The sequence below is a fragment of the Euprymna scolopes genome, chromosome 34, assembly GCF_053919585.1.
Source record: "Euprymna scolopes isolate OS-2025 chromosome 34, ASM5391958v1, whole genome shotgun sequence".
NCBI classification, from domain to species: domain Eukaryota; kingdom Metazoa; phylum Mollusca; class Cephalopoda; order Sepiida; family Sepiolidae; genus Euprymna; species Euprymna scolopes.
The window spans coordinates 31,025,225-31,045,786 of record NC_136515.1 but is presented as its reverse complement, the minus strand read 5'-3'; the positions used below and the strand labels follow the sequence as shown (position 1 = coordinate 31,045,786).

The 20,562-nt window shown below is 39.5% G+C and overlaps 1 protein-coding gene across 4 annotated transcripts in view; it reads left to right on the top strand.

The window, feature by feature from the left end:
• Positions 1–10,167: 10,167 nt before the first annotated feature.
• Positions 10,168–20,562, top strand: part of LOC145259152 (centrosomal protein of 135 kDa-like) — a 493,729-nt gene continuing 483,334 nt past the window's right edge. For 3 of the 4 annotated variants that reach the window (XM_080116866.1, XM_080116865.1, XM_080116862.1), the window contains exon 1: positions 10,437–10,556. The gene's annotated coding sequence lies outside the window, so the exon portion shown is untranslated. The other variant, XM_080116863.1, reaches the window with a different exon arrangement.

Here is a 20,562-nt window from a genome sequence, read left to right as displayed (position 1 = left end):
GCTTGGATTGAGGATCTGTGAGACGGACGTACAAGCGGAGTTGAATGGGAGGCAGAAGAAACAGCTAAAACAGTTAATGAACCTCCTATATGTAGACGGAAAGCGGATTCAAAACCCCAGAAACTTCCCTGAGGCGCCACTGTGTGTCACCTTCATTCGCAAAGATAAGGGCGCACGAGTCAAAGCACTGTGGAAAATGATTAGGGAGGCCAAAGAAGCAATTCCAGGGCTGAAAATAGTGGAAGAAGAGCATCCCTCTCTAAAACAGATTATGACGAAATGCGAAGGGAGGGTCCCCATATATGTTCACCCATCCCTGTATAGAGCTTTAAAGATAAAATTTCCCCTGGATGTAGGAGGTCTGGCGCGGGATTGTCAGCCTGCAGCGGAGCTGTTAACTGGCAGTCTCGGTCAGACGTTCGAGGTCCTCACCCCCGAGGATTTTAGACCCGTGATAGAGGAATATTACTAGTTAGGGACACAATGAACTTGAACCTAGCTAGTTTGAATGAGAGAGGCAGGAGATCCCGAAGCAAGGCTGCTCGCGTGCTGAGGGATCTCGCTGCCCTTGAGGTAGACATAGCTACTTTGCAGGAGACCCACTTTGTTGGGCCCGGGGATTACGGTGTGCTGGTAGACGACATATGGCAATTCTTATAGCCGTGGGGTTTCTGTGCTAGTCAGTCGCACCTTAGGTGCAACGGTTACTGTGGTCCACGCGTGCGCTCATGGAAGGCTAGTCATGGTCAATGGTCAATATTGCCGTTAAAACCGGTAAGTTTCGGATTTTGGCTGTTTACGTGCCCAATATCGCTGCAGAGAGGGTTTCCTTTTTTCAGCAGGTGGGGGTGTTCCTTTCGGCGGGTCCGGAGCGGGTAGTTTTAATGGGGGACTGGAATGCCATCCTGGACCCCAAGATAGATAAGGTCGGGGTGAATAGAGGGTCGGAGAGGTGAGAAAGCAGTCTGTCTGACCTGATGGTCTCGTGCCATCTTGTCAACAGGTTCCGTCTGGATCACCCGAGGAGGGAGATGTGGACGTGGCAAAATAGTGTGGCCTCCGGTCCAAATACTTACTTGGACAGGATGTTAGTCAGAAGAGGCGACATAGGTTTCTTATCTTGTCCCACGTTCCACTGGCTAGGTCATTTGGACCATAAATTAGTAATGGCCCATTTGAGAGTAGGTAATAGGCCTAGGTTGGCTGGCTACTGGAAGTTGAACGCCTCCTTACTGGAGATGAACGACTTCCAGGAGCAGCTGACAACACTAATTCAGCAGGAGTTAGTGGGGGCGGTTACCGGGAGTAGCTGGTGGATTAAACTTAAGGCTACCATTAGGCTCTTTTGTGTCCAATATAGCCAACGCCTCGCGTTAACTAGGGCACGGACCAAAAAGCATCTAGATGATAGACTGACCCGGGCGGTGGCTGGTGGGGATCCCCTAGAGATAGCAATAGTTAAGGGGGACCTCCAGCGCTTGGCTAGCGAGCGTTACGAAGGTCAAGTAGTTAGAGCTAGGTTAAAAAGAGTCTCTAACGAAGCCGTGAACGTTGACGCTGTTGAGCGTAAGTCTGCCTTAAGACGTGGCTCAGATGGGTACATTCGGAAGGTGAAAAACCTAGAAGGACATACCCTCGTATCGACTCGAGAGATTTGCAATGGGTTTCGTCAACAGCTGGAGGAGCGCTTTGCCCAACTACCCAGACTCAGCGGCCAGGAGTTTGGCAGCTATTAAGCCGGCTCGCCTCGCCTTACTGCAGCCCGAGCAGCTAGCTGTGATGGGATGATTACAGAGCGTGAAGTCATTACTGCGTTGAAGCAGGTTGGCCATAACAAATCTCCAGGGCTCGATGGTCTGCCCTACGAACTGTATTTGAGGCTGTCACCCATGTTTGTTCCTCTTCTGACGGGTGTGTTTAACCACTGGTTTGCACGGGGATCCATCCCTGGGCAGGTAACTAAAGGAGTGGTCATACTACTGAAGAAAAGAGAGCGGCATGGTGGAGAGGACTTACAAGCCCATCACTCTGCTAAACACAGAGCTGAAGATTTTGGCCCGCATTCTTGCAAACCGACTGCAGGTTGTTATCGGCAACTTGGTCGAACCGGATCAGACTTGTTCTGTGAAGGGGAGATCGATTCAAGACAACTTGCACTTTGTGCGCACGATCATAGACGGGTTAGAAGACGACACAGGAGCCGCGCTGATCAATTTAGATCAGTCCAAAGCGTTCGATAGGGTCGACCATGGTTTCTTGGAATCTGTTATGGAGACCGCCGGCTTTGGTCCGGACTTCCGCAAGTGGATTTCCGTTTTGTATCATGATCCTGCGGTAGCGGTACAAGTAAATGGTAGGTTGTCGGAGTCCTTTGGGGTCTCTCGGTCGGTGCGCCAGGGTTGTTCACTGTCGCCTCTGTTGTATGTCCTGACGTTGGAGCCCTTCCTTCGCAAATTAAGGGACGAGGCAACAAGGCCCGTCCTGCGCGGCATAGCTCTACTTGGCGGCAAATTCGCCAGGGTGTCCGCGTACACTGATGATGTCACTGTTTTTGTAGGGCGAAGGATCGATATTAAAGCGGTGATGGAGGCGGTCGATGAGTATGAAAGTGTCACAGGGGCCATAGTCAATCACAGCAAGTCCGTTGGCCTGCGGTTGGGCACCTGGACCGGGGTAAACTCGCTTACAGGTGGGTTCGGCTGGACTGATGGCCCGATAAAGATTCTTGGAGTCTGGTTCGGGCCTGGACTCCAGCTGGAAAAAAATTGGTCAGAAGTGCAGACGAAGGTCGAATCGTCAATAAGGACTTGGATTCACAGGGGTTTGTCCCTGAAGGGTCGTGCGGTGGCGTGTCAAACTTACGTCTTTCCGTTGATCCTTTACCGCTTGTCAGCCTGCGGACCGCTGTAAAGCTTGTCTGCCTGCGGACCGCTGTAAAGCTTTGTAGCGACTCCTTTTCAAACTTCTTTGGAAAGGGGAAAAGCCGTATGTCCGTAGACAGGTCCATACACAGAAACTCAGCGATGGAGGCTTAGGAATGCCTGACTTGTTAAGTCATAAGTACGCCGAAAGATTGGCGTTCCTGAGTCGGACACTGCTTTAGGAATTGCACTGGGCACCAGCTGTGGAGCAAGCTTTTCCACAGCTCATATCCTCCCCTGCCGCTGAAGTTCGCAAAAGACCGGTAGGGGAATGGCAATTCCTCTCCGAATGCAGAGCCGCCCTTAGAGCATTCCCGGGGTCCAGTGACCTTGCATGGCCTAGGAGGAGGCTATATCAGGATTTAGTGGTGGGGACCGCAAAAGATCCGCTGGTTGAGTGGCTGCACATGTTGAGGGAGGAGGTCCTCTCTCAGTGGAATTGGGCGCCGGCCAGAAGCTTTTTAAATAATTCAGAGTTTTCCATAACATGGAGGCTTGTCCGGAATGCGCTGCCACTTTTTGGCGTGCTTGTCAGGGACTGCAGGAGCGATGAATACGTTCCCTTTTATCCCCGCTGCGAGGAGGACAAGGATGAAACTAGGGATCACACCTTTTTTGTTTGCAGCTGAGTTCGGAGGCTCTGGGAGTACATCGGAGAGGTAACGGCTCGCATCGACCCCGAGCGGTTGGTGCCACTTGATTTGGCGTACGTCGTCGATAACATGGATCCGCCGTTCACTGGGGAGAAATGGTTGGTGTTTCTCGCGATCCTAGCTGTAGCTAGGTTAGTGACGTGGGTTTCACGTCTTAACATTGTCTATGAGGAGCAATCTGTTTCAGATCAGGATCTGGTCACTTACTTTAAGCTGATGCTTAAAGTGAGAATCAGATGCGATTGGAAAAGATTGCATCGCAAAGACTTTGATAGGAGATGGGTGCACAACACTAGTTTGTGCATCCGACGAGACGCTAGGTTTGAGTTTGGTTTCCCACCCTAGTAGTATTTGTCAGGCGGTGCTAAGGTTCTACGGAACCCAGCGCTGAACAAAGTTATAGAGTAGGGATAGTTAGGTCTTAACCACCACGAATGGAAAATTCTTTATTAGGTGCTAGACTAGGGCAAGTATGATAGTTTATCCCGTACCCCGATTTTATTTTTCATCGGCACTAGGAGAGCTTCCAAAGATGCCCAGTCCACCCTTTGTTTTGTCCCCGGTCTGTTGCCCCTATATGTACATTTCTTGGAAGACGCCGTCCATTCCCTATGTTACACATCCCTATCTAATTTGTTTTTCAAATATCGTCCCTAGGTCCCCCATTCCCCACTAGGGAATGACCTGCTTGCTTTCAACCTTCTTGGCCAGAAGACAGTGGGCGCTCCATATTTAGAAGTAGGCTGGGAGGATTCCTTACTAACCTGTCCCCATAGGCATTTTGTTTAGTTGTTTTCTTTTTCTTTCTTTTTGGGTGTATCTTAGTTTGCCCCCCTTCCCATCATTTAATAATAAAAAAAATATATAATCCTTTTTGTTTGTACATAGGATTTTGTGTTTATCAGTTTTTTTCAGAATGTAAATAAAGCCGACGCATATGCTGGGGAGACTTTAAGTAGATAAACTCCATGGTAAGAATGAGGTATTATGGTGATAGTGTCTTAGTGTAGGGAAGCTAATAAAGTCTTTCAAAGACCTAGAAACTAGATTAGAATGACCCCCCGACCGCCACTTCCCCCCTACCGGCTTCATGCCTAAGTGTCTTGGACCCCAAATGAGGGCCTGGCAGTAGATAATGCCAGGCCCGGGGCCAAGCACTAAATAATAGCTCGCCTGGGAGTTTGGAAGCCTCCCGAATCCATCGACACAGTTGAGGAACCCCTTGCAAGGGTCCCACCCCCCCGCAGCAGGAGCAACCGTGGCAGCGACATCAACATCAACAACAGCAGCAGCAGTATTTCAAAACAGCCTTTTTCAAGGCTAATAAGTTTTTCACAAACTAGTCCTGCTTGCATCCTGAAACCAGCTTCAGCCTTTCCAGCGGCTCCAGTCTCTGGCTCCAGCGACTCCAGTCTCCAGCAGCTCCAGTCTTCTGCATTTCCAGGCTCCAGCAGCTCCAGATTCCAGACTCCAGCAGCTCCAGTCTTCTGCATTTCCAGTCTCCAGCAGCTCCAGTCTTCTGCATTTCCAGGCTCCAGCAGCTCCAGTCTTCTGCATTTCCAGGCTCCAGTCTTCTGCATTTCCAGGCTCTAGCAGCTCCAGATTCCAGACTCCAGCAGCTCCAGTCTTCTGCATTTCCAGACTCCAGCAGCTCCAGACTACAGTTCCAGTCTTCAGCTCCGGCGCCTCCCAATTTTTCAGCGACACTCTCCCCTGTGTTGCTTGTCCATTGCTACCACAGGATTCCAACGACGTCATCCTCTGCTCGCTAACACCATATTCCCACGGTTCTTTGACAACACTACTATGACTCGCTGATCAGTTTGCCGACAACTCTTTCGTTTTGCCTGCCGGTATTCCTACACTGCCAGCCTGACGTTTTTTTCCGCAAGTATTCAGAATTTCTTTCTTTCAGCTCTGAACTTACATAAACTCTTTCTGCTCGCTAGCTTTACTTGAATTTTTTGCTTACGCTAGCTAGCTTGCTTGAGACTCTTCGTTTATGCAAACTTACTTGCACTCACATGAACATTTTGTATATGCAAACTTAATTGAACTCACATGAACTCTTGTTGTACATGCTATCCTTTTGTACTTTTGCTTGTGCTAATCTAATATGAACCTTTTCCTGCTCATGCTAGCCTCTATTAATTATTGCTCTCGCTAGCCTACCTGTACTTTTACATGTAATAAGCTTACTTGCCTTTTGCTTTGTTTACGCTAGCCTACTTGTACCTTTCACTTTAGCCAGCTGTCTTGTATTGTTGTTAACACTAACCTACATGTATGCTGGTTCGCAAAAATGCTATTTGACACCTTGCTCGGACAGCCAGATGAACTCAGACGCAAAGAAAAACAAACGAGCGCATTCCAATTAAGAACAATACATTTATTCCTCAGTGAATCAGGTAAAAATCTGAAACAGAAAATAAAGAAAAGTGAGTTCTACTGCGACAAAAAAAGAAAAAAGGGATACTAAATGAAGTAGAAGATAACTATAAACATTATGGAGAGAAGTACAAGGAAAGCAAACGTTCACTGTCAAGTGACAGTTTAAATGCTTTCAAATTCCTTTCAACGTAAACAGAGAACGAGAATGCTAGAGCAAATTATATTGCTTAAGAAATTGGTGGAATCTAAATGAACTTAATTGCGAGGAAATATAGCAAGCGGTGCCCGGAAAATTCGTCTCGGGAAAACTCGTCTCCGGAAAACTGGTCCCTTATTGAATAAATATCGATTGAAAACACATTTTATGATCATTCTTGAAGGAGATATTATTTTTTAAAATAGACTATAGCCCCCCCACCCAATATTTTTTAAAAATATTTTTACTTGTTTAATGTTTTTTTTTTTGTTTTTTTTAAAAATAAAATCGATTTTTTAAGTGTCCGTTTTCTACCTAACTGGCTAAGTTCTTAGTGGTTTCACTTATATCAAAGCGTTTATTATGTTCATACAAAATTAATTACAATTTTTTTTTTGTTCTTATTTTAACAATGTTTTTTGGAGTCATAAAAACAATAATTAAAAACAAAACCAAAAAATTAAAAAACAGGGAGCGATTCGATTTTTCGTTACTTTTTTGTTTTGTTTTTTTAATTATGATAGTTTTTTTGTTGTTATGGTTTTGTTTTTTCTCATACCAAATGCACTCATGCATTATTTAAAATTATGATTTTATCAATTATCAACATTTATTGTCGTCCTGTCAAATTTTGCAAAAATTAACTAATAAATTAAAAACGAAGTATTTTTTTGGCGCGTTAACTAATTTAACTAGTTTTTTCTCATACCAAATGCACTCATGCATTATTTAAAATTATGATTTTATCAATTATCAACATTTATTGTCGTCCTGTCAAATTTTGCAAAAATTAACTAATAAATTAAAAACGAAGTATTTTTTTGGCGCGTTAACTAATTTTTAATTTTTTTAAATTTTTACTTCAAAATTCTAAAATCAATCATTAAGAGAAAAAGTAATCACTAAATAAATTTATTAATCAATTTTCTTGAAAACCCCGCTATCGTTTATCAAGAATCTTTTTAATTTCATTTTTTGTTGGTTGTTTTTCGGAGGGAGATATAGTTTTTACCCCCCCCCCCTGCTCTTTCTCTCTCTCTCTAAATTATATTTTAAAAAATATTAAAATTTATTATTTTCTTTTTAAAACCAAATCTCCCTCAGTAATTTCTTTAATTTTCTATTTTTTAGCGATTATCAAGACCCCTAAGATGTGATATACGGGACATTATTTCCGGTTCGGGTTTGTATTACTGTACACAGATTCGAAAAAGTTGTCAAAAAACAAATATATAACAAATAAATGTTATCAAAGGCAAGATCAATTACTTTTCTACCAAACTAGATATAATTTTCGTGTTTTTATTCAATTTAACATGTTTATTCAGCTCAAAAAGCATACAGTGTTTACCGATGTATTGGAAAATTCAAAATGGCGGCCGACTCTCTCTTTAACACGGTAAGTTTGGGAAAAGGTGTTATAAATAATAAACTAGACAAAATACTATTAAAAAACCACCGAATATATGTCAAGTTATGTCACGGTAACATATATTGAGCAAATTTCTAACAGTATTTTGTCTAGTTTATTATTTATTACACCTCTGATAGCCAATTCATGCAATTGTCAAATTTGTGGGTCACCATGCGTGTTGGCTCGATATTCCGAATCCAAGGATGGTTGGAGATGGCGTTGCCGAAACGATGGATATCGTAATACAATTAGAACGAACTCTTTTTTTCAAAGAAGCAACCTCAATCTAAGAACCATTGTAATAATTATGTATATGTGGAGCATGGATTTTCCATAAAAAACTATGGCAACAGAAAGTGAGGTGAGTGCCAACACAGTGAGCGACTGGTGCAACTTGAGGGAAGTGTGCACTCAGTACATTGAACAAAACCCAATTCAATTGGGGGGTGTAGATGAGACCTGGACCCCAAAAGAGGTTGAAATTGATGAAAGCCATTTTTACCCTCGGAAATATCACAGAGGAACTGTCCGACGTAGCCATTGGGTGTTCGGCGCCATCGAACGAGGCTCTAAGAATTGCCTTTTGATCGAGGTTCCAGACAGAAAACGTGAAACTCTGGTCCCTATAATTCGCCAATGGATCTTACCTGGGACTCGTATAATAAGCGATGGGTGGAGCGCTTATGCAACCGTAGCAGACATTGACTTTGGTATTTACAGCCACGATGTTGTTGTCCACGAAAGAAATTTTGTGGAGCCTAACGACGTGACTATAAATACTCAACTTATTGAAAATACGTGGATGCGAGCGAAGAAAAAACTTTGTTGTCAATTCGGTACATCAAGGGCTCTCTTCACTTCATATTTAAATGAATTTATGTGGCGTGAAAGAGTCGGCCCAAATAAATTTTGTGAGCTAATTTGTTGCATCGCCTCCATCTATTCTGTCTAAATTTATAAAATGAAAATTAAAAATATAAAATGTTTTTTTTTACATCATATTTTTATAACATTACATCTTAAAAAAAATGAACACCTTGTTTTAAATACCATTTTTATGAAAAACTCTGAATAAAATATTTTTTATAAACACTGTTTTAAAAAACAAACAAACTGTGATTGTTTCTCAACAAAAAATTAAATGACCGTTCTAAATAAATTATTTATTATTATGAAATTGAAAAACTGTTTTTGTACTTAATTATTATGCTTGTTTGTCAAAGTTTGCTTTAAATTTGCGTTTTCCGGTTTCGTAATACGGCGATTCATGTTTTGGATCAACCGGATCACGTGACTCTTCTGGCGGCCATGTTGTAAGCCCTAACGGTATTTTTGGAGATTGCCAAAAAAAAAAAAAAAAAAGATATTATTAATAAATGTGTAGTAATGTCTTTTATTTCAATATTCAATATAAGAATAATTTCAATATTTCATATATATAATATTTCAATATAAGAAAAGAAAAAGTCGATAAAATTGACACATAAACAGTAAAAAAAAAAAGATTAATAAATGTGTAGTAATATGTTTTATTTCAATATTCATAAACATTAACGTTGTCATTTAAAAAGAGTAAAAAAAAGTTTTAAAAAGTCGATAAAAGTGAGATATTATTAATAAATGTGTAGTAATGTCTTTTATTTCAATATTCATAAACAGTAAAACAATGTCGATAAAAAGTGTTGTTACTATGGCAACTAAAACATGTCCTTTGCGGCTGCGCGGGGAGAAGTTATTGTTTTTTTTAGGGTGTTCGGCAGGGAACTCTTACCGCGACCAGTACCAAAAAAACATTAAACAAGTAAAAATATTTTTTTTTTAAATATTATGGGGGTTATAATCTATTTTAAAAAACAATATCTCTTTCAAGAACGATCATAAAATGTGTTTTCAATCAACATTTATTCAATAAGGGACGAGTTTTCCTACCTAGCGAAAGGGGACGAGTTTTCCTAAATTCATAGCAATGAAAGTAGGTAGAGGATTCACTTAAACAAACACTGGAGAATTTAAAATGAACATACCCAGTAGTTTGACCGGCATAGGCGAGCGTGGAAGAATTACATAGATTCACGTGGGCAGGCTAGAGCGGAACAAGTGTTGGCTTGAAAATCCCGCTACTATGACCAAGTCTCGTCGTAATCACGTTGACGAGAATGAGTAAAAAATATATTCTAACTTAGTTTAACTATAAGTACGCTAACGGTTGTTGTATATTGGAGATTTAGGCACAAAGAAGAGGAAAGAAAAATAAATAATGATTAAAAAAAATAAATTAAATAACGCCGCAGCAAAACAAGAAGTTACATATAAACACGGTGACAGGTAGGTTTGTCCCTGATGAAATAAATACCGTTCCCGAAAACATGACAACATGTACTTTAATTTGGCCAAAAATCTTCTTAAACTTTGTTTTTCTACAGACAACTTGTACCTTATGCTACCGCCTCAAAAAATCCTAGTCTATTTTGATTTTTTTTTCCTTTTTCCATCAGAAATAAAAGGACGACCTTTTCGTCTTTTTAAACGATCAATCCGTGTCTGTCGTTTCTCCTTTGCCAGTTCACCGTTTTTCTTACTGTCCGTGTCATCCTTCATATAAGTTGTAGAGTCGATTGTCTCCGGACGACCGGCTACCGCAACAACATATTTATCCAAGCCACATCCTCGCTACAATTATTACAATGATGTTATCATCATTTCACTAACAGTGATTTTCTTTCTTCTTCGATTGTTTTTTTTTCTTTTCTTATCTAATTGTTTTACATGGACTTTTCAATTTTACCTTCGTTACAGTAAAACTGTAAAATAATAATTCCTGATAAGCGTCGGTGGACATTCGTTGGCCTGACACCGGTAAGAAATAAACCTCTTTGCACAGAAGAGTTCCCATTCCGCCATTTTCAAAACATTTGAACTTGTCCATGCTTGTCAATTCTTTTTCTCCTTAGTAACCACTATTTACAAATCTCCATGCTCACGTAAGTAGTCCGATTTTATGACAGTAATCATTTTACAACTTACCAACTGATCCATTAATGTTATAATTTCACATTTTCTTATTGTCTGATTTGAATTTCGGTTTCATTTGATTTGTTTACTCAAACGACACTGTTAAGGAATGAGCGGCCACAGGATTTTAGTTCTTATTGAGTCAGTTCATATTATTGACGGAGAATCTCGAGTTGGCCGCGGAAATGTCCGAAGCTATTTACGATTTAAAAATTATTAAAATATTTTAAAATTTTAATGACATCATGTTTAAAAATATTTTTCAGCCTCTCAAAGATTGGAAAGAAAAGTTGTTAAAAAAGAAGGTGATTTTCCAATCGTTAACTGCTTCAGCCATTTCCGAACTATTGCATAAAAACTGAAATCCTCTCTAGGGTTATAATAATTATTCGTTTCTAGGGTTCGGGAAGGAGTGAGTCACTCTCTCGACAACAGCACGTTTCTGCCCTCTTCTTTTCCAATCGACCACACCTGGCCTCTCGCCACCAATGTCACACCGCACAATCCAAACGTCAGCAATACAAAATTCTTTTCAAGAGAAGATGTTCACGACTCTTTTCTCTCCCCAGGGAATTTTCCCCTGCTTTTATATCCCCCTATCTAGAAAAAAAAAAAAAAAAGGAAGAGACAGGAAAAAAATAATAGCTTCTCCCATCATGCGCTGCCTTCCCAAGATGCCCTTCACGTATACAAATGCGCTAGCCATCCTTTCCTTCTTCTTTCCCAAAGAGCGATGCAGATACGCCCGGTCGCCCGGTACATTTTTTTTTCTTTTTTTTCTTCTTTTCTAACCATATACCCCACACGCCCCCCTGATCTTTGAGATCAATAAGACACTTCATAATCCTTCATCCAAGCAGGCCTCCTCCTCTCACGTTGAGGCCTCTGGGGGACAACTTCTTGGGGGTTGACATTTTCAGGTTCACTACAGACATTCTCGTCCAGTTGTAAAGAACCACAATGTGGGGCTAAGTCGAATTGGGGTGCATGGTTAGCTTCTTGGTGAATCTCGACTTCCTCCTCTTCACTGCCATCACTGCGCACCAGCAGGGTTACACGATGCAGGTCTAGGATATGCCGGGGAACGCCATTCACCATTACGTTGTTCTTTGACTGCGTTCCCGTTACGGCTCCCCTCCCCCAGCGGGTGGTACATTTTGCATTGGGGGTGCTTTACTCACACCTCCTCGCCCACCTTAATGGTAGCTTCTTCACCCTCAATTCTTACCGTTTTGTAGCACGGATGCCGCCACTTATATGCAAAGATGGCTCTATGAGGCACAGTTGTCTCTCATCTTGTCTGGTTTTTGGTGAGATGTTGTACCAAAACACCGCCTCCATGGGTGAAATGTTGCTTTTTTCCGCAGCAGCGTTGATGGTGCGATGATTCCTCTCCACTATCCCATTGCCACTCGGCCGATACGCTGCCCTAAAAAATTGCATTACTCCCCACCTATCACACACCTCTTTAAAGGCTTCTGATCAGAAAGCAGGGCCATTGTCCATTAACAGTTCCTCAACCGGCCCTCTTTCCAAAAATATTTCTTCGATGACCCCCTCTGATTGGCCATGCAGCTTCTGCCCTGATCTCTCTCCATATGGCAAACTTCTTCGGCTCACAGTTGACCATCGACAGATACAGCTTATCGTGATATGGCCAATCACTTCCAGTCTTCTGCAATGTGTAACTCTCCTGCTTCATGTCTGGATGGTCCGGGTCTATTGATTGGCACTCCTGACAGTGCTCCACTACCTCCCTGACCTCCTTCTCGGTGGTTTCCGGGTAAACCTCTCTTGCCAGGAATAACGCTCCCCAGTTGGTTGATCGCACTTACACCTAAAACCACATCAACATCACCAACCAGACGATCCAACACCAGGGCTCGTAGTCCAATAGGCACACCTTGCACCAGTACTTCCGCTGTTGTCTCTCTCAGGCATTTCACCTCCCTGCCATCCACGGTCTTAATACTCCTGGTTCCACTCCATGATCTAGCGACATTCTTCGTTACCAACGTCGTGGTGCAGCCTGAGGCAACAAGGGCCATGGCTCTCTTCTCATTGACCACTACCGGTAACTGAGGCAACGCTTCGTTGTGCGCCATTTCCACGTAGAAGGGGGAACCACTGGCGGAATGGCTCCCCTTCACTCATTTCCCTGGTCTCGTGCAGCAACGCAATAGCAGCTAATGTTCCCCACTCGTCCACATCGGTAGCAGGTGACCCCCCGTCTCAGCTCTTTGCAGTCCTTAAGCAGTTGAGGACCCTGGCACCGGAAGCACTTGATAGCAGGCCTCCTCTCCTGTCGCCTCGCTGCCTGTCTCTTGTCATTCAAGTGGGGCATCATGCACTTATTTCCACTCACAGCTGCAGCCACGATTCGGCCCTTGACATTCTTGACTAGGACTCTGGCGTGGACCAAGAGATCGTCCACTTCCATCGTATTGATCTCAGAGATTCTCTGCATGTTCGCAGGGATTTCTTCTGGGAAGCCATTCACTAGGTATAGCTTTACCGTCATCTCCAGACTCCTCCCCACGTAACCAGCCAATCCTGCCAGTCTTCTGATCTCTGCAGCAAAGACGTCAACAGACTCGCCTGTCCACTTCAAACTTGCAAGCTTGCTGAGTGCTTCAAATGGACTCTTGGCGAAAGCCAATTTCAGTCTTTGCTCCACTGAGGCAAGATCTCCCTTATCTTCATCGTACATCTGCTGGTAAATAGTGAGGGCTTCCCCCTCTTAGTAGAGCGGCAGCAGGGTGACCATGTCTTCGATTTTTTGCAACCTTGCCACCATCTTTAATTTTTCCAGCCATTTAATTAGGTCACCCTCCCCAGTGAAGGGTCTCAACATCTCCAGTCAGCCATGTTAACCTGCGTGACTCGCCGAAATAGCTTCTAGCGTTATAATCAGGATTCGGTTCTGGGGTTCGGGAAGGAGTGAGTCACTCTCTTGACAACAGCACGTTTCTGCCCTCTTCTTTTCCAATCGACCACACCTGGCCTCTCGCCACCAATGTCACACCGCACAATCCGAACGTCAGCAATACAAAATTCTTTTCAAGAGAAGATGTTCACGACTTTTTTCTCTCTGCTGCCCCAGGGAATTTTTCCCTGCTTTTATATCCCCCTATCTAGAAAAAAAAAGGAAGAGACAGGAAAAAAATAATAGCTTCTCCCATCATGTGCTGCCTTCCCAAGATGCCCTTCACGTATACAAATGCGCTGGCCATCCTTTCTTTCTTCTTTCCCAAAGAGTGATGCAGATACGCCTGGTACGTTTCTTTCTTTTTTTTTTTTTTTTTTTCTTCTTTTCTAATCATATACCTCACATCCTCTGGGTGCCTAATCCTTACAAGTAGCGAATAAATTAATAAATATTGTAAAAATATAACCATTTCTTTCTATCTTGACACATTTTCTTCATGTAAACAAAAAAGAAAAATGAACATAAACAGTAACGATTAGTTTTAAATTATCCGTTTGCATTTTGTTTGTATTGTTTTCCTTTTTTAAGTTCACATTAAAAATCAAACGTTGATTTTATTTATTTATTTTTTAAAATTCTTTCTTTCTTCTCATTTTTGCATGTCCTTAATTAATAGGTACGACCAAAACAGATGGAGAGAGTTGGAGTTTCTCTTTAAAAATCTACCAAAAATCAAGTAATTATCCAATCAATACAAAACTTTCACCAATTATTAAGTGAACAATGAACGGTGTATTGCCTACAACCCCGCTTCTTTCTTTATGGTTACAAATATGCTTTATAATCGGCCGAAACTGAACAAAATGTATTGTGGGGAGGGTGAGGATTGTAGATAAAAAAAAACCGGTACTCCTGCAGAGAGTGATCCGTTTGGTGTATCAGAATTTTTGTAGGAATTTTTGACACCCCTAACACGAAACTGCGAATAAAATATAAAAAACTCGTAATTTCTCTTTTAAAAGTGGGTTGTTTATTTTCTTTATGGATTATACTTCCAAAATAAACTATTAAAGTTGTTTTAAAAGTAATAGAAATATTTTTTTTTATTTTTTAAAAAACAGTAATGAAATTAATTGAATTTTATGAGCTCAGTATTTTTAAATTTTTAAACTTTAAAAATCAATCAAAATTTTTCTATTGATTCTATTTTTACAATATTTTCAGGATTAATGTGAAATCTTATGCTCTTTCCAATAAACCGAATATAATATTTTAGACAGACGTTTTTTTTCATTCACGCCTCCCCCCCATTTTCAAGTGTCTATTAAAAAGTAAATAATTAATTTACTCACCAAAGTTTTATATATCACAAATTGAAGATAAAAGATCAATAAATAATATATTCAAATTTAAAACAAAAAAAAGTAGTGTTTTTTAGAAATTTACCTGTAAAATCCGAAGTTTAAAACCTTTTTATTTTTAAACCACGTTGTTTGTTTTTTCTATTGTTTTTGTTTTTAAATGAAACCTTGGTCCTTGATCCTTTAATTGAAAAAAAATTAGGGCTTGAACTACAGTTTTCGAGTAGTTATAAGCTTGGAAAGACAGGGGGTTGAATTAATTCACGCCTCCCATTTTGAAATGTCTATTGAAAAGTAAGTAATTAATTTACTCACCAAAATGTTATATATCACAAATTGAAGATAAAAGAGCAATAAATAATATATTAACAAATTTAAAACAAAAAAAATAGTGTTTTTAGAAATTTACCTGTAAAGTCCGAAGTTTAAAACCTTTTTTAAAAAAAAAACACGTTGTTTGTTTTTTTTGGGTTTTTTTTAATGAAACCTTGGTCCTTGCTCCTTTAATTGAAAAAAAATTAGGGCTTGAATTACATTTTTCGAGGAGTTATAAGCTTTGAAAGACGGGGTGGAATTATTCAATATTTTTCACAAAATTTCTGACACACCTACCGTGCTGAAATAATAACGTTATTATTTAAAAAGCCATTCTTAACATGGGAGGGGAAGGTGTTTTGTACCTATTCTGTACTTTAACCTTACAATTGAATAAAAAACTTCATAAAATTTTAATTAAACATGTAAATACGATTTTAAAAATAGCATGGATCACTCTCTGCATTAGCACCAAACAAAAAAAACGGTACTCTTGCATAATTTGACCCGAATTCTTGTGAATTCCCGTCAAGCATGGATCGGGCGAGACCGGCAATCATTGGTGTCAGCCGAGCGTTGTTCAAATGTTGAAATGCTAACTTGACTTTTTTATTTTATTTATTTAATTTTTTTTGTTATGTTTTTAGTAATTTTTAAGGTGATATTAAGGGGGCAGAGGTGACTTTTTATTTTCTGATTAGTTTATTTATTTATTTTTTAATGGAATTTTTGGGAGTTTGATTAGCCAATGAAAAAACGCTATTTAAATGGAAGCAGATGACATTCAAATTGGGAGAAAGCGACTAAACCAACAAAAAAAAAAAAGAAAAGCTGACAAACAAATATATTTTCAAACTCGCCAAACAGAAAAATGACAGGCAAGAAAAGAAATCTATACATGTGAGAAAAAAAAATGAAAACATCGATGCAGACAATCTCATATTGTCAGGAGAAGAAATTGCTGTCCCCCAAAAATGAGGTGCAACAAGTGTAAACACAAATGTTTACTTAAAGAGATTGTGTGTAAAGAATGGTTTCTCCTGGAGATGTTAAATGGACAGTGCCACCAAAAGAACTTGACTGAACAACAAGTCTTGAAAATAAAAAAAAAAACAAAAAAAAAAAATATGGTTACAAAAAAGAAAACAAACAACAAAAAAAAAAACTTGTACTTACACCTAACAATAATATGGTTAAAAAACTTTTCTTGGAGAAAAAACAAACAAAAATTATGTTGATAAATATTTTACAAAAAAAAATATTAAATATTAAAATGAAATAAACATATTTTCATTTTTCAAGGTAGTTTTTTTTTGTTATTTTTAATTATTTGTATTTTTTCCGTTTTTTTTTTTTTTTTTTTTTCTGTTACGACACTTGGCTAGACACCGATAATTGCTGGTCTCGCCCGATCCATGCTTGACAGGAATTCACAAGAATTCAGGTCAAATTATGCAAGAGTACCAAAAAACTAACTGCGGACGTATCAGATTTTAAGGTGTAAAATCCGATTTTCAAATCTGTTTAATTTTTCATCCATTATGTTGTGAAATGTGAAATTTGTTGAATATGTTAATAACTAGCAGAACCCATGAAAATTCCACGGTAGTTAAAAATTTTAAAAACACACATAAGTAAGAAACTTATCACATAATCAAACAGTTATAATGAGGTTTGATCAAGTACGATTAAACACTTAACTAAATCAAAAAGCTCAGGTATCTCCGCTGACACAATTCCATCAATTTGTTGAACTGTTCTGATCTTATCCTGATCTCTCAGAATTATGTTCATGTGGCAGTGTAGTAGCCCTATTTTTGAAATCAAATAAAATTGAATTGTCCGGGAATAACTAAATTAATATTGCGATCTGTACTGACAAAACACTGGCAGATGATAACTAACTTGTTCTTATTGTGATCTGCATCCATCAGGTACTTTCTAGTGATAAGTAACAGAAGTATTGTAATCTGCACCTACCATACACTGACTAGCGATAGCTAACTTATTAGTATTGTAATCTGTACCCACCAGACACTGGATGACATTAAATAACTCGTTAGTATTGTGATCTGCACTGACGAAAAATCGGATGGTGATAATTAACTCATTATTTAGGTATTCACTTACCATACACTGACTAGTGATAACTAACTTATTAGTATTGTAATCTGTACCCACCAGACACTGGATGACATTAAATAACTTGTTAGTATTGTGGTCTGCACTGACCAAAGATTGGCTGATGATAATTAACTCATTATTTAGGTATTCACTTACCATACACTGACTAGCCATAACTAACTTATTAGTATTGTAATCTTCCCCCACCAGACACTGGATGAAAATAAATAATTTGTATTGTGATCTGCACTGACCCAAGATTGGCTGGCGATAATTAACTCATTACCTACTATACACTGACTAGCAATAACTAACTTATTAGTATTGTAATCTGTACCCACCAGACACTGTATGAATGTAATTAACTTGTTAATATTGTGATCTGCACTGACCAAAGATTGGCTGGTGATAATTAACTCATTATTTACATATTCACTTACAAAGATTGGCTGATGATAATTAACTCATTATTTAGGTATTCACCTACCATACACTGACTAAATTATTAGTATTGTAATCTGCACCCACCAGACACTGGATGACATTAAATAACTTATTAGTATTGTGATCTGCACTGACCAAAGATTGGCTGATGATAATTAACTCATTATTTAGATATTCACCTACCATAAACTGACTAGCAATAACTAACTTATTAATATTGTAATCTGCACCCATCAGACACTGGATCACATTGAATAACTTGTTAGTATTTTGATCTGCACTGACAAAAATTGGCTGACGATAATTAATTGATTATTTAGGTATTCACCTACCATACACTGACTTGCGATAACTAACTCATTAGTATTGTAATCTACACCCACCAGACACTGGATGACATTAAATAACTTGTTAGTATTGTGATCTGCACTGACCAAAGATTGACTGGCGATAACTAGCTCATTATTTAGATATTCACCTACCATACACTGACTAGCAATAACTAACTTATTAGTATTGTAATCAGCACCCACCAGACACTGGTCACAAATAATTCCAAATGAACATTCATGGTAATATGATAATATGTTCATAATTTCATCATAATATGAAAATAATTAGGTATCCCAAACTGGCCTAGTTTAGGTGCGAAAACTAGTAAATAAAGTAAAATTTCCCTTAACTTCAACTTGCGATATCTCGTTTGTTTTTTGGGTTATTTTGATATGGTTTTGATTTAAATAAAATTTAATCTTTTGTCTTTATAGATATATAATTCTTTTTCTTGTGTCTTTAATAGTTTTTTTTTTTCAGGATTTTTCAAGTTATGCCTCTAATTTTGGTAAATGTCGCTTTATTTTTTACACAAAAAAAATGTTGATGTTTTTCAAATTTGTTGCGCTTCATATTGTGAGTCTCTAGGTATATAAAAATGGTATCATTTTAAAGAAAAAAGGTCACTTAATAACATGGTGAGGTTATTGTAGAATAATCAAAAGAACTGTGTTAGTCAATAACACACAACAACAACAACAACAACAATAATAATAATAGCAGCAACACTTACCAAGGGTTCAGCTCATGCACAAGACAGACATCAGATTGAGCTGGACTGAGGGCTTGTATTTATGTACAAGCATATCCAATCAGGTGATTCAGCCAATCACAATCCAAGGAATAGACTGGCCCATGTGTGCACAATGGAATCTCCCATTGTGCCATAAATAGTTCTCCTCTTTCATGAGAAGTAACTTTACCCTTTGTCTGACTACGTCTTTATCGCTCAAAATTTGTTGGTTCGTATATTGTTATTCTGCACGTTATATTGTTACTATTTTGTTATCACCTTGTTAAATTTGTTATTGCTTATCTTCTTCTTCCCCCGGCACCACTTTTTCAATTACCGGATTCTTTTTTTTTTTTTCTTTTTTTTTTTCTTTGGACTGTTATCTTTCTCTCCTCTTGTTATACGCCGGCCATGGCAGCTGCCAGCTGTGTGCCGACGGTTGAGGTGAAGGAAGATGAGGCATTAGGTGGATGGACAAAACCACCAAAAGTAAAAATCGACGTCGTTAAATTTGTCGAAGACGCAAAGAAATGTGTGGAATTTACGACAGAAACTGGTATAAAGTTGGAACAACCGCGGTTACAAGAATTTGCTAAAAGGACTATTTCTCTATTTGTAATAGATCGTAAAACAAAAAAACTAATTAGATCAACGAAAGATGTTGTCACCAAATTAATTTCATCAGCAGGTTTAAGAGCTGAGCGGATTACAAAATGCAAAGGATATAACACATGGGCAGCTCTTTTTAAGACGGAAGAAGAATGCATAGCAATGACAAAAAAAGGAATTATTACCAACGAGTACGTTCTGAGAATGGAATACCTAGGAAGGCGAAGAACTACAGTGTCCATTTTTGAAGTTCCTGGTGCTGTCCCCGGGGAATACCTAGCCGCTTTCTTACTTAAGTTTGGGGACATAACCGGAATAGAAGAAGACCATTATAACGGAGTATGGACTTTTGACATTCTGCTTAATGCAGAAGCATTTCTACGCATACCTTACTACCTGGAGGCTGGAGTAGAGAAGCTGCCAATCGTGGTCGCAGGCAGAAGACCAGCATGTTGGATATGTGGGGAAGTCGGCCATCTCACTTACACATGCCCCAAAAGGAAGCCAGCTGTAAAAATTATCACTACAAATGACCGGAAAATAGGTTATGTAGAACCTAAGGACAATTCCCAGACACCAGCAGAAGAAAAAAAAGAAATCACACCTGAGGAGTTTGAAAAAACTTTTAATTCAGAGCAACAATCCCCCAAAAAGGACAACTGGACACTCATCCCTCTTTCAAAAAAATCCCCACCCAAGACTTATGCTAAGTCCCTCTCTAAAGAAGAGAAAATTGAAATTAGAACAAGTAAAGACCCAGGGGGCAATAAATACAAAACCCTACTGAAACTAAAAGAAACTCTTGATGAGAAAAGGAGAAAATCGGAGGAGAAAGAGTTCCCTGAATCCCTTTTCCCTGAAAAACCGACCTCAAAAGAAAAGCAAATCCCTCGCAAAGCCCCCCCTCTTACTAAAGCTCCTCTGCCCCATAGAGACACCAAAATGACATCTCTAGGTTCTCCCTCCAAAAAGACCCCCAAACCGTCACCATTCTGCTCGCCAAACAACACGCCCAAGAACACCCCTCCCCCTTCTCCAATGAAAACAGACATGCCCCCTCCTCCCCCCTCAGATAAGAAAAGACATAGAAGCCCCTCTGTAGAGGCTGAATCAAGGAAAAAAAAACA